At 36.5% G+C, this 14,673-nt stretch overlaps 2 non-coding genes across 2 annotated transcripts; one reads left to right on the top strand and one right to left on the bottom strand.

Annotated features, from left to right (window-relative positions):
- The first annotated feature begins 897 nt into the window (after positions 1-897).
- LOC112745779 (small nucleolar RNA R71) lies at positions 898-1,005 on the top strand. Its single transcript, XR_003173690.1, has one exon. It is a non-coding gene; the product is annotated as a small nucleolar RNA R71 (small nucleolar RNA).
- Positions 1,006-14,238: 13,233 nt separating this feature from the next.
- Positions 14,239-14,346, bottom strand: LOC112745170 (small nucleolar RNA R71). The gene has a single exon (XR_003173112.1). It is a non-coding gene; the product is annotated as a small nucleolar RNA R71 (small nucleolar RNA).
- Between the last annotated feature and the right edge of the window lie 327 nt (positions 14,347-14,673).

Below are 14,673 nucleotides of genomic sequence, written 5' to 3'. Positions count from 1 at the left end.
TGGAATCTCTATGGTCTCTAGATGAGCCTCAGAGTCCTTTGGTTCCTCAGAGGGAAGCTCCTTATTGATCACTGGACGTCCCAGGAGGTCTTCCTCCTTGGGATTCACGTCCTCTCCTTCCCTTACAGGTTCGGCCATGGTGCTTATGTCAATGGCCTTGCACTCTCCTTTTGGATTCTCTTCTGTATCGCTTGGGAGAGTACTAGGAGGGATTTCAGTGATCCTTTTACTCAGTTGGCTCACTTGTGCTTCCAAATTTCTAATGGAAGACCTTGTTTCATTCATGAAACTTACAGTGGCCTTGGATAGATCAGAAACTAAGTTTGCTAAATTAGAAGCATTTTGTTCAGAGCTCTCTGTCTGTTGTTGAGTTGATGATGGAAAAGGTTTACTATTGTTAAACCTATTTCTTCCACCATTATTAAAGCCTTGTTGAGGCTTTTGATCCGTCCATGAGAAATTTGGATGATTTCTCCATGATGAGTTATAGGTGTTTCCATAAGGTTCACCTAAGTAATTCACCTCTGCTATTGCAGGGTTCTTAGGATCATAAGCTTCTTCTGCATAAGAAGCCTCTTGAGTACTGTTGGATGCAGCTTGCATTCCATTCAGACTCTGAGAAATCATATTGACTTCCTGAGTCAATATTTTGTTCTGAGCCAATATGGCATTCAGAGTATCAACTTCAAGAACTCCCTTCTTCATAGGCGTCCCATTACTCACAGGATTCCTCTCAGAAGTGTACATGAACTGGTTATTAGCAACCATGTCAATGAGTTCTTGAGCTTCTGCAGGCATTTTCTTTAGGTGAATGGATCCACCTGCAGAAGTATTCAATGACATCTTTGATAGCTCAGATAAACCATCATAGAATATATCCAGGATGGTCCATTCTGAAAGCATGTCAGAAGGACACTTTTTGGTCAGCTGCTTGTATCTTTCCCAAGCTTCATAGAGGGATTCACCTTCTTTCTGTTTGAAGGTTTGAACATCCACTCTAAGCTTGCTCAGCTTTTGAGGAGGAAAGAACTTGGCTAAGAAAGCCGTGACGAGCTTATCCCAAGAGTTCAGGCTGTCTTTGGGTTGAGAGTCCAACCATATTCTAGCTCTGTCTCTTACAGCAAAAGGGAAAAGCATGAGCCTGTAGACTTCAGGATCTACTCCATTAGTCTAAATAGTATCACATATCTGCAAGAATTCAGTTAAGAACTGAAAAGGATCTTCAGATGGAAGTCCATGAAACTTGCAGTTCTGCTGCATCAAAGAAACTAATTGAGGTTTCAGCTCAAAGTTGTTTGCTCCAATGGCAGGAATGGAGATGCTTCTTCCATGTAAATTGGAATTAGGTGCAGTAAAGTCACCAAGCATCCTCCTTGCATTATTATTATTTTCGGCTGCCATCTCCTCTTCCTGTTCGAAAATTTCTGAAAGGTTATCTCTGGATTGTTGTAATTTAGCTTCTCTTAATTTTCTCTTCAGGGTCTATTCAGGTTCTGGATCTGCTTCACCAAGAATGTTCTTGTCCTTGCTCTTGCTCATATGACAAAGAAGAGGGCACAGAGAAAATAATAATAATATGGATCCTTTATATCACAGTATAGAGGTCCTTGTGTTAGTAGAAGAAAAGAAGAAGAAAATCTGAACTCAGAGAGAGAGAGAGAGGGAGTTCGGATTTTTGGTGGGTGAGGGAGAGATGTTAGTAGATGAATAAATAAATAGAATAAGATGAGAGAGGGAAAATTTTGAAAATAATTTTTGAAAAAGAGTTAGTGATTTTTGAAAATAGTTTTTGAAAAAGGTTAGTGATTTTCGAAAATTAAGTTTTAAAATTGAAATAATTAGTTAATTAAAAAGAAATTTTGAAAAAGGGAGGAGATATTTTCAAAAATTAGAGAGAGAGAGAGAGTTAGTTAGGTAGTTTTGAAAAAGATAAGAAACAAACAAAAAGTTAGTTAGTTAGTTGAAACAAATTTGAAAAGATAAGAAGTTAGGAAGTTAGAAAGAATATTTTGAAATCAAATTTTTGAAAAAGGTAAGATAAGAAGATATTTTTGAAAACATATGATAGAAATTAGTTTTTGAAAAAGATTTGATTTTTTAAATCTCAATTAATGACTTGATTCACAAGAAATCATAAAATATGATTCTAGAACTTAAAGTTTGAATCTTTATTAACAAATAAGTAACAAACTTGAAATTTTTGAATCAAAACATTAATTGATGATGTTATTTTCGAAAATATGATGTAAAATTAAGAAAAAGATTTTTGAAAAATATTTTTGGAATTTTCAAAAATAACTAAGAAATTTGAAAAAGATTTGATTTTTGAAAAAGATTTTGAAAAAGATGAGATTTTTAAATTGAAAATTTGATTTGACTCATAAAAACAACTAGATTTTTAAAAATTTTTGAAAAAGTCAAATCTAATTTCCGAATTTTTAAGAGAGAAAAAGGGAAAGATATTTTTTTTTATTTTTGAATTTTTAATGATGAGAGAGAAAAACAAGAAAAATGATGCAATGCATGAAATTTTTAGATTAAAACAATGAATGCATGCAAGAATGCTATGAATGTCAAGATGAACACCAAGAACACTATGAAGATCATGATGAACATCAAGAACACATTTTTGAAAGATTTTTAATGCAAAAAAAACATGTAAGACACCAAACTTAGAAATCATTCATGTGTAGACTCTAACAAACGAAAAATGCATATGAAAAACATCATACAACACAAAACAAGAAAACATCAAGATCAAACAAGAAGACTTACCAAGAACAACTTGAAGATCATGAAGAACACTATGAATGCATGAATTTTCAAAAAAATGCAAGATGCATATGCAATTGACACCAAACTTATAACATGACACGTGACTCAAACAAGAAACACAAAATATTTTTGATTTTTTATGATTTTATGATTTTTTTGTATTTTCTTTTAAATTTTTTTGAAAATATTTGGGAAAAAGGAAGTAATGAATTCATAGTCCTCAATCAAAATCTTGGGAATTGGACATGGCTTAATAGCCAGCCAAGCTAAAACATGTTATATGAAATACTAGAATTCATTCTTAAAAATGTTGAAGAAAAATATATTTTTGAAAACATTTTTTTTTCGAAAACAGATGAGAAATTTTTGAAAGATTTTTGAAAAAATTTTTTTTTGAAAATAAAATAAAAAGAAAATTACCTAATCTGAGCAACAAGATGAACCGTCAGTTGTCCAAACTCGAACAATCCCCGGCAACGGCGCCAAAAACTTGGTGCGCAGAAATTGTGATTACACTTTGATTATGTAAAATTCATTGCTCTTTCTTTCCCTGGTAATGGCGCCAAAAACATGATGCCAATACCATGGTTCACAACTTCGCACAACTAACCAGCAAGTGCACTGGGTCGTCCAAGTAATACCTTACGTGAGTAAGGGTCGAATCCCACGGAGATTGTTGGTATGAAGCAAGCTATGGTCACCTTGTAAATCTCAGTCAGGCGGATATAAAATAGTAATGGAGTTTTCGAAAATAATTAAAAAAATAGGGATAGAAATACTTATGTAAATCATTGGTGAGAATTTCAGATAACCGAATAGAGATGCTTTCGTTCTTCTGAACCTCTGCTTTCCTGCTATCTTCATCCAATCAGTCTTACTCCTTTCCATGGCTGGCTTTATGTATTGCATCCCATTGTCAATGGCTACTTTCGGTCTTCTCTCGGGAAAATGATCCAAATGCCCTGTCACGGCACGGCTAATTGTCTGGAGGCATCACCCTTGTCAATGGTTACATCCTATCCTCTCAGTGAATATGGTCAACGCACCCTGTCACGGCATGGCTATTCATCTGTCGGTTCTCGATCATGCTGGAATAGGATTTACTATCCTTTTGCATCTGTCACTACGCCCAGCAATCGCGAGTTTGAAGTTCATCACAGTCATTCAATCATTGAATCCTACTCGGAATACCACAGACAAGGTTTAGACTTTCCGGATTCTCTTGAATGCCGCCATCATTCTAGCTTACACCACGAAGATTCTGATTAAGAGATCTAAGAGATACTCATTCAATCTAATGTAGAACGGAAGTGGTTGTCAGGCACGCGTTCATAGGGAATGATGATGATTGTCACGTTCATCACATTCAGGTTGAAGTGCGAATGAATATCTTAGAAGCGAAATAAGATGAATTGAATAGAAAACAGTAGTACTTTGCATTAATCTTTGAGGAACAGCAGAGCTCCACACCTTAATCTATGGAGTGTAGAAACTCTACCGTTGAAAATACATAAGTGAATAGAGGGTAGGCATGGCCGAGTGGCCAGCCCCCAAAATGAGATCACAGGATCAAAATACAATCCAGGATGTCTAATACAATAGTAAGAGGTCCTATTTATAATAAACTAGCTACTAGGGTTTACAGAAGTAAGTAATTGATGCATAAATCCACTTCCGGGGCCCACTTGGTGTGTGCTTGGGCTGAGCTTTAACTTTCCACGTGCAGAGGCCATTTGTGGAGTTGAACGCCAGGTTTTGATCCATTTCTGGCGTTCAACTCTGGTTTTTGATCCCTTTCTGGCGCTGAACTCCAGAATTGGGCAGAGAGCTGGCGTTGAACGCTAGTTTGTGTTGTCTAAACTTGGGCAAAGTATGGACTATTATACATTGCTGAAAAGCCCTGGATGTCTACTTTCCAACTCAATTGGAAGCGCGCCATTTCGAGTTCTGTAGCTCCAGAAAATCCACTTTGAGTGCATGGAGGTCAGAATCCAACAGCATCAGCAGTCCTTCTTCAACCTCTGAATCTGATTTTTGCTCAATTCCCTCAATTTCAGCCAGAAAATACCTGAAATCATAGAAAAACACACAAACTCATAGTAAAGTCCAGAAATGTGAATTTAACATAAAAACTAATGAAAACATCCCTAAAAGTAACTAGATCCTACTAAAAACATACTAAAAATAATGTCAAAAAGCGTATAAATTATCCGCTCATCAGGCTTCTTATGGGTACAATTCAAATCTTGATACATACCAATCTAATGTATGTGATGACCCTCATTGTGGTTGTCAACCACAATCATGCATATGAACCCCCTCCTCAATATAGCCTTCTATCATACTCACAAGCCTCATACCACCAACCACCTCTATATGATCCTAACTCATACCCACCATACCAACCACCATATGAACCATATCTAGAGCCACCACCATTCCAACACCAATACTCCCATGAACCACAAAATCCACACACCACCTCAAGAATTTTACCAATATAAACCAGCTTCCAATTACAATACCCTTTCCTCAAACAATGAACCCTCTCTTCCACCACCACCTCCCGATGAAGCCCTCATGATAGAACTAAGAGATCTTAAATCTCGTATCTTAAGGCAAAAAAAGGAGGATGAAAAGAAGTTTAAGGAGTTAAAAGCCAAGACGGCTATCATGGTAGAAGCCGTTAGCATCATAGTCTCATCCTACCTAAGTTTGCACGATCAAGGCACTTCCGTTGTTGAATGTGGAGAGGCAACCAAAGAGCTTAGTGAGGGAGTGAACTTGAAGCTTCAAGGTGGAGAAGAAGAGTTAAAGCAAGAAGTGCAACAAGAGGAGAAGGTAGAGATGATTGAACCAAAGGAAATAGTGGTTGGAACCTTAGGATATGTTGAGTACATAGAGGAATCACAAATTGAAGAGCTTTCTTCCATGGAGTTTGAAGTTGATGTTGAGGAGGATAATGCACAACCTCCAAGGCACAATGTGATTGAAGAATTGGAAGAAGTGTCCCAAGTAATAGGCCCTCCTATTTATAATGATTCCGCATCAGCATATGATCCTTCCCCATTGGACTTGGAATTGATGATGAGGTAGATTTCACTAAACCTCCTATCTATGATTTGAGTGATGGGGAAGAGATTGAAGGCATTGGTGAAGAAGAACGGGAACTTGACGAAGTTTTGCAAGGGGTAAAGCTTGAAGAATCTCACCTAGTGGTGGAAGTCTCTAGGAGAGGATGGACGAGAGTAGAGCGTGCCTTGTCAAGGTCATTGGGAACTCCTCCACCGAGGTTGTCATCCAATCCTTTATTTGAGTGGAGAAAACTTCTAACTCTTAGCTTTATTATCCCACTTGAATTTGGTCTGCTTGAGACGGATGGCCAACTTAGGGCGCTTTGCGGAATTAAGCATAAGAGGAGGATGTTTAGTGGTTGGCGTTGTAAGTCTAGGCTCATTATGGTTGAAGCTTCAAGAAGTAAGGGTTGGACTAGTGCTCAATTGGATGGGTCTAGGAGGGTAGTTTGGTGCTTCTATGAGAATTCATCTCTCTTGCCACCCGGAGAAAACCACCATGATCAACTCAAGAACGGGTGTGAAAACAAAGTGTGGGATCCCGGATCGCACAAGGAAGATCAACTGTGGGAGCCCATGGTTTGTGAAGAACTCCATCAAGGCTTAGAGTTATTAACTTTGGAAGATAGAGCTTATTGGAAGTCCAAGCATTGGTGGATGTTCAAGGATGGATTCAAGCACAAGCCACCTTGATAGGAGCTCCTCATAAGTCCAACTTAAGGACAATAAACAAAAGTGCTAGGTGGGAGACACCCCACCGTGGTAACATTTTTCCTTTTTCCTTTTTGTAAATATTGCTAATAATTAGTTTAGTTTTTTGTTTTGTTTGGTTAGATATGTTTATTTGGGAGTCTAGTAGGTTAAATAAGGTTTTATGATGTTTTTGTAGTTGTTTGGAGGTTTGGAGTGCTTGGTTTGGTGCAAGAACTTGAAAAATTTTGAAAAACAGAGCACCAACCTATACGTGCGTGTCACTCATGCGTACGCGCGCCCCAAGCATTTTCGACCATCCACGCGCACGCGTCCCCCATGCATACGCGTGGATCCAAAAGTTTTACCTCCTAGCCAAAAACCAGAGAGTTGTGCCTAAAGTGTGCCAGACTTGTGTCTGAGGCAAAAGTTAACCCACGCGTACGCGTGCTTCGTGCGTACGCATCGACTCTCTGATTTGCCATGCACACGTACGCGTGACCCGCGCGTACGCGTCGCTTCCATTTTATCAATCCACGCTTACGCGTACATGATGCGCACGCGTGGATTGCCCTATTTCACCCACTTTCTTTTCTTCTATTCTTTCCATTTCTTTCCTTCTTCTCTTCTCTTTCCACCCTTCAATCATCACCCAACACTACCAAACACCATCCATAACCAATTCTTTTAGTTAGTGATGGGTGGAAATCAGATTCCACACCTAAACTCACCGGCAAGTGTACCGAGTCGCATCAAGTAGTAATTACTCACAAGAGTGAGGTCGATCCCATAGGGATTGATGGATTGAGCAATTTTAGTTAGGTGATGAATTTAGTTAAGTGAATATTTGATGAATTGAGTGATTTTGATTGACAGAAGCTAAATTGCAAGTAAACAAAGATGCAGAAGGTAAATTAAGCAGAAGAATAAAATACAGAAGAGATAAATTGCAAGTAAGGTAAAGAACAAGAAAGTGAAAGAGCAGAAACCTAAATTGCAGGAAAAGTAAATGACAGAAACTTAAAGTGCAAGAAACTTAAATTACTGAATCTAAATTGCTGGAAATTTAAATTGCTTGAATGGTAAAGGATTTGGGTGCTGGGACTTGGAATTGAACAGGGAATTGCAAACTAAAGTAAATCAGAAAGCTCTGAGATGCAAGACTCCAGATCTGGATCTCAGTAGCTAGAATAGAAATGGAAAATTTCTTCAAGAAACAAAACAGCAAGAGAATTTAAGTCAATTATGAAATGCTTAAAGAGAAATTGAAGATTGAAGAAGAGAAATGAGGTTAGAAAGCAGATCTAACTCTCAATTACTCTCTTGATCAAGCAAGAAATAAATTGCAGAAGAAAATGAAATTTAAAACAGCAAAAGAAACTTAGATCCAAATTCAATAGAATTCCTCAATTTCAATCCAAAAACCCAAAACAGAAAAGTAGAAGTTGTAGTTGAAAGAAGTTGAAAACAGAAAACTAAACTCAGAGCCAATCCTTAGAACAATTGAGAAGAGAGGTAAAAGATGATTCTCAAACTTAGAATCAATGAAACTCTTCAATCTCAATTTAAATTCCAAGAACAGAAATTAAAAGTTGGAGAAGAAAGAAAACGCAGAAAGAAAAACTCAGACCCAAATTCCCAAATCCCAAATTAAAAAACAAGTAAAAAAGTAAAAAAAAATCAGCAAAAAAGGTTCTTACAAATCAAATTAACTCCTACATATACACTTTCTATTTTGGTCTTCAAAGCTTGGAGTGGGCTTTTCAAAGTTGGCCTTGAATGAGAAATGGATTTCAAGAAGGATGGGTCTAGTTTGGCTTTGGTTCAATTGAAGTGGAGGCATGGGTCCAGTTCGGCTCCCAAGGGAGTGCTCCGCTCGGTTTAGTGAGCATTGTGCTCACTTTCCTAGGTGAAGCATGCTCACTAGCGCTCCCTAAGTGAGCACTGCGCTCAAATAATGAGTGCTACTCCTTGTGTTGAATACGTGCCCCCTCTTAGAACCTTGGTGTCCCCTTTTTTGAATGCTACGCTTCCTAAATTTCCTTGGTGAAGGCACGAAAATGCTCACTTCAAGTGAGCATAGTGCTCACTTCTTTGAGCACCATTTGAGTGCTCCTTGCCTTCATTGGTTTGATGTGCGACAATGCTCACTAGAGTGAGCATAGTGCTCACTTGATTTGAGCACCAGCCTTGTCTTGGCCTTGCTTCCCTTGCTAAAGAGCACGCAAATGCTCACTAGAGTGAGCATAGTGCTCACTTGATTTAAGCGCTCCTTATCTTGGCCTTTGTTGAGCGCTGGCCTTGTGCTCCTTCATGGTTGAGTGCCATGCTTTACTTTTCTGGGCCACGCTTTTGAAAGCATGGCCTAAGGTCCAAAGCGTGCTCAATCTTCAAAAGTGTGCCAAAATTTCCTCTTTATACCATTTCTTCACCTACAAGCAACCACACAAACATGTCAAAGTATCACTAAATTCACAAGGTTTCTAATTCATTCATAAAATCAACTAATTCTAGCTTAAACCCTATGATTTTGTGTCAAATAAATGATGGTTGATTAATTTAACATAATCATGAAAATCCACTCCAAATCACTTACTTATTGTGCAAGAAAGTGCATAAAACCTAATGAAACAAGTGAATGATGCTTGAAAAGCTAGCATAATAGAACTTGATTCATGGGGTTTTATGCAAACAAAATCAGCTCAATTATTCTTTGCTGTCTGATATGAAATGTCCCTTTGAAGATTTACTAGAGTTGCTGCTATAATACCTTGCTCTTTGATTGATCCCTGTTAGCTTTTTCATTCTTTCTTTTGCCTAGAAAGCTTATTTCTTAATGAAAGCTTGGTGTCAAGTGTTGCAGCAGCCTTTTGGCTCAATTTTTGCTCAACACTTCTTTACCACAGACACTTGGCTCACAAATTCTTCCTAGAAACATTGATGCCCAGCATATCTTTGGATCACTAAATGCTTTGTAACTAGGTTGCTCTTGATAATGGACTTTCGGTTGGTCATCCCGAATTAGTTAATCCAAGTTACCAAGTTTTGAAATACTCCTTAGAACCTAATTGTCCAAGCATATCCTAGTACAAAAAGTACCACAGGCATATGTCCTAAGGTCCAAGCTATTGGTGTCCAGCCTTATTATTTGTTTCTTTGCCAATTCTTGGCTTTTCTCTTTCTTTTTCTTTCTTATTTTGCTTTATTCTCAAGGCATGCTCATTAATAAAAGGTTTTATAGCAGCAGCTTAGTTCACACTACAAAGAACATCCTATTATGCAGCTTTTATTACTGAGCTAATCATTAAATCAAGTAAGCACCACCATTGAATTTCATTCTAATTCTTACCACATTGGACAATTACTCTCTATATCAAGCATTTTTCTTTTATTTATGCATAAAGGGAGACAAAACATGAATTTAAAGCAGATGAGTGATAACAAGCATAATGCAAATCCTAACAAGAAAACTACTCAAGATATGAAAATGCAAAACATAAAACATTTGGAGGCATATCATGTTTCAGATATGCATCATCCTTATTTGATTAAAAAGACTATAAAAAGAACTCCACCATTGGTGCACGAAATTGTGATTACACTTTTCACAACTCCGCACAACTGACCAGCAAGTGCACTGGTTCGTCCAAGTAATACCTTACATGAGTAAGGGTCGATCCCACAGAGATTGTCGACTTAAAGCAAGCTATGGTTATTATGTAAATCTTAGTCAGGAGATTAATAATAAGAGTAATTGTGTTTATGAAAAGTAAATACATAAAATAAATGGTACTTGTGATTCAGTAATGAGAAACAGGTTAAGGTTCCGGAGATGCTCTGTCATCTGAATCTCTGTTTTCCTACTGTTTTCTTCTCTAAACATGCATGGCTTCCTTTTATGGCAGGCTGTATGATTCTCTCGGATGAAAAATATCAGGCGCTGTGATGAGCGGATAATTTATACGCTTTTTGGCATTGTTTTTACATAATTTTTAGTATGATTTGATTAGTTTTTAGTATACTTTTATTTGTTTTTAAATAAAAATCACATTTCTGGACTTTACTATGAGTTTTGTGTTTTTCTGTGATTTCAGGTATTTTCCGGCTGAAATTGAGGGACTTGAGCAAAAATCAGATTCAAAGGCTGAAGAAGGACTGCAGATGCTGTTGGATTCTAACCTCCCGGCACTGAAAATAGATTTTCTGGAGCTACAGAAACCCAAATGTCACGATCTTAATTGCTTTGGAAAGTAGACATCCAGGGCTTTCCAGCAATATATAATGGTCCATACTTTGCCCGAGTTTAGACGACGCAAACTGGCGTTCAACGCCAGCTTTCTGCCCTATTTTGGAGTTAAACGCCAGAAACAGGTTGCAAAGCAGAGTTAAACGCCAGAAACAGGCTACAAACTGGCGTTTAACTCAAAGGAAGACATCTACACGTGAAAGCTTCAATGCTCAGTCCAAGCACACACCAAGTGGGCCCGGAAGTGGATTTCTGCATCAATTACTTATTTCTGTAACCCTAGTAAGTAATTTAGTATAAATAGAACTTTTTACTATTGTATTTACATCTTTTGATCATGTTTTGATGATTGAACCCTCTTTGGGAGGCTGGCCATTCGGCCATGCCTGGACTATTTTCACTTATGTATTTTCAACGGTAGAGTTTCTACACACCATAGATTAAGGTATGGAACTCAGTTGTTCCTCATGAATTAATGCAAAGTACCATTGTTTTTCTATTCAATTCAAGCCTATTTCTTCTCTAAGATATTCATTCGCACACAAGAACATGATGAATGTGATGATTATGTGACGCTCATCATCATTCTCACTTATGAACGCGTTCCTGACAAACACTTCCGTTCTACATGTAAACAAGCTTGAATGTGTATCTCTTAGCCTTCTGATTTACGATTAGAGTCTTCGTGGTATAGGCTAGAATTATTGGCGGCCATTCTTGAGATTCGAAAAGTCTAAACCTTGTCTGTGGTATTCCAAGTAGGATCTGGGAAGGGATGGCTGTGACGAGCTTCAAACTCGCGAGTGCTGGGCGTAGTGACAAACGCAAAAGGATTACTGAATCCTATTCCAGCATGATCGAGAACCGACAGATGATTAGCTGTGCGATGACAGTGCATTTTGGACCATTTTTACTGAGAGGACGGGATGTAGCCATTGACAACGGTGATGCCCAACATACAGCTTGCCATGGAAAGGAGTATGAAGGATTGGATGAAGACAGTAGGAAAGCAGAGGTTCAGAAGGAACAAAAGCATCTCCATACGCTTATCTGAAATTCTCACCAATGAATTACATAAGTATCTCTATCTTTATTTTACGTTTTATTTTTCTTTTAATTATTAAAATTATATAACTATTTAAATCCGCCTGACTGAGATTTACAAGGTGACCATAGCTTGCTTCAAGCCGACAATCTCCGTGGGATCGACCCATACTCACGTAAGGTTTATTACTTGGACGACCCAGTGCACTTGCTGGTTAGTTGTGCGAAGTTGTGACAAAAAACTAAAATTATAAACGTGCGCATGATGTTTTTGGTGCCGTTACCAAGGAATGAAAGATCATGATTTCGTGCACCAAGTTTTTGGCGCCGTTGCCGGGAATTTTTCGAGTTTGGACAACTGACGGTTCATCTTGTTGCTCAGATTAGGTAATTTTATTTTAATTTTAAGTTTTTGTTTTTATTCTTTTTATTTTCGAAAAATTACAAAAAAAAAAGATAATAAAATCATAAAAACAAAAAATTTGATGTTTCTTGTTTGAGTCTTATGTCAATTTTTAAGTTTGGTGTCAATTGCATATTTTTAATTTTCACTAAAAAAATTTTCGAAAAATTCATGCATGGTGTTCATCATAATCTTCAAGTTGTTCTTGATGATTTTCTTTGTTTGATCTTTGCATTTTTATGTTTTGTGTCTTTTCTTATTTTTGATATACATTTTCAATTTATTAGTGTCTAAAGTTTGAAAATTTCTATGTTTGGTGTCTTGCATATTTTTCTTTTCTTAAAAATTTTCAAAAATAAGTTCTTGGTGTTCATCTTGACATTCAATGTGTTCTTGGTGTTCATCTTGACATTCAAAGTGTTCTTGCATGCATCATGTGTTTTGATTCATAATTTTCATGTTTTGAGTCTTTTGGTTGTTTTTCTCTTTCATCATTAAAAATTCAAAAATCAAAAAAATATCTTTCCCTTTTTCTTCTCATAAAATTCGAAAATTTGAGTTGATTTTTTCAAAAATTTTTAAAATTTAGTTGTTTCTTATGAGTCAAGTCAAATTTTCAATTTAAAAATTCTATCTTCTTCAAATCTTTTTCAAAAATCAAATCTTCTTCATTTTTTTAAGATTTTCGAAAATTTTAAAAAATGATTTTTAAAATCTTTCTCTTAATTTCATTTCATAATTTCAAAATCTTTATTAACAATTAATGTGATTAATTCCAAAATTTTAAAGTTGTTACTTGCCTATTAAGAAAGGTTCAATCTTTAAATTTTAGAATCATATCTTTTAGTTTCTTGTTAGTCAAGTAATCACCTTTAAATTTCAAAATCAAATCTTTTTAAATTTCTTTTTCAAATCTTTTTCAAAATAATTTTCAATCACATCTTTTTCAAAATCAATTTCAAAATCTTTTCTAACCTCTTATCTTTTCAAAATTGATTTTCAAATCTTTTTCAATTAACCACTTAACTTTTTGTTTGATTTTAAAAGTTTACTATTTCAATCATATCTTTTTCAAAACCACCTAACTACTTTTCTCTCTCTTATTTTCGAAAATTACTAACCCCTTTTTCAAAATTTGTTTTAATTAACTAATTGTCTTAAATTTTAATTTAATTTTATTTCCCATCTTAAATTTCGAATTCTAATTAATAGTCAACATAAAAACAAAAAAAAAATATTTTTCATTTTATTTTTAATTTTTGAATTTTCCTCTCTCTCATCTCCTTCTATTTATTTATCTACTAACACTTCTCTTCTACTCAAAAATTCGAACGAACTCTTCTCCTCTGTGTTCGAATTCTTATCTTTTCTTTCTTCCATCCTTCTCTTCTTATACTCATATAAGGAATCTCTATACTGTGACATAGAGTATTCCATATTTTTTTTTCTGTTCTCTTCTTTTTCATATGAGCAGGAACAAGGATAAGAACATTCTTGTTGAAGCTGATCCTGAACCTGAAAGGACTCTGAAGAGAAAGCTAAGGGAAGCTAAAGCACAACTCTCTGGAGAAAATCTGATAGAAATTTTCAAAAAAGAAGTAAACATGGCCAAAAATAATAACAATGGTGGAGGTGCAAGGAAGATGCTTGGTGACTTTACTGCACCAAATTTCAACTTACATGGAAGAAGCATCTCAGTCCCTGCCATTGGAGTAAACAATTTTGAGCTAAAGCCTCAATTAGTTTCTCTGATGCAACAGAATTGCAAGTTTCATGGACTTCCATCAGAAGATCCTTTTCAGTTCTTAACTGAATTCTTGGAGATCTGTGATACTGTTAAGACCAATGGGGTTGATCTCGAGGTCTACAGGCTTATGCTTTTCCCATTTGCTGTAAGAGACAGAGCTAGAATATGGTTGGACTCTCAACCTAAAGATAGCCTGAACTCTTGGGATAAGCTGGTCACGGCTTTCTTAGCCAAGTTCTTTCCTCCTCAAAAGCTTAGCAAACTTAGAGTGGATGTTCAAACCTTCAAACAGAAAGAAGGTGAATCCCTCTATGAAGCTTGGGAGAGATACAAGCAACTGACCAAAAAGTGTCCTTCTGACATGCTTTCAGAATGGACCATTCTGGATATATTCTATGATGGTCTGTTTGAATGAGCTAATATGTCATTGGACCATTCTACAGGTGGATCCATTCACCTAAAGAAAACGCCTGCAGAAGCTCAAGAACTCATTGACATGGTTGCAAATAACCAGTTCATGTACACTTCTGAAAGGAATCCTGTGAGTAATGGGATGCCTCAGAGGAAGGGAGTTCTTGAAATTGATACTCTAAATGCCATATTGGCTCAGAATAAAATATGGACTCAGCAAGTCAATATGATTTCTCAGAGTCTGAATGGATTGCAAGCTGCATCCAACAGTACTCAAGAGGCA

Source organism: Arachis hypogaea, chromosome 14, assembly GCF_003086295.3.
Source record: "Arachis hypogaea cultivar Tifrunner chromosome 14, arahy.Tifrunner.gnm2.J5K5, whole genome shotgun sequence".
In the NCBI taxonomy this organism is placed as follows: Eukaryota; Viridiplantae; Streptophyta; class Magnoliopsida; order Fabales; family Fabaceae; genus Arachis; species Arachis hypogaea.
This window is presented reverse-complemented; position numbering and strand designations above follow the sequence as displayed.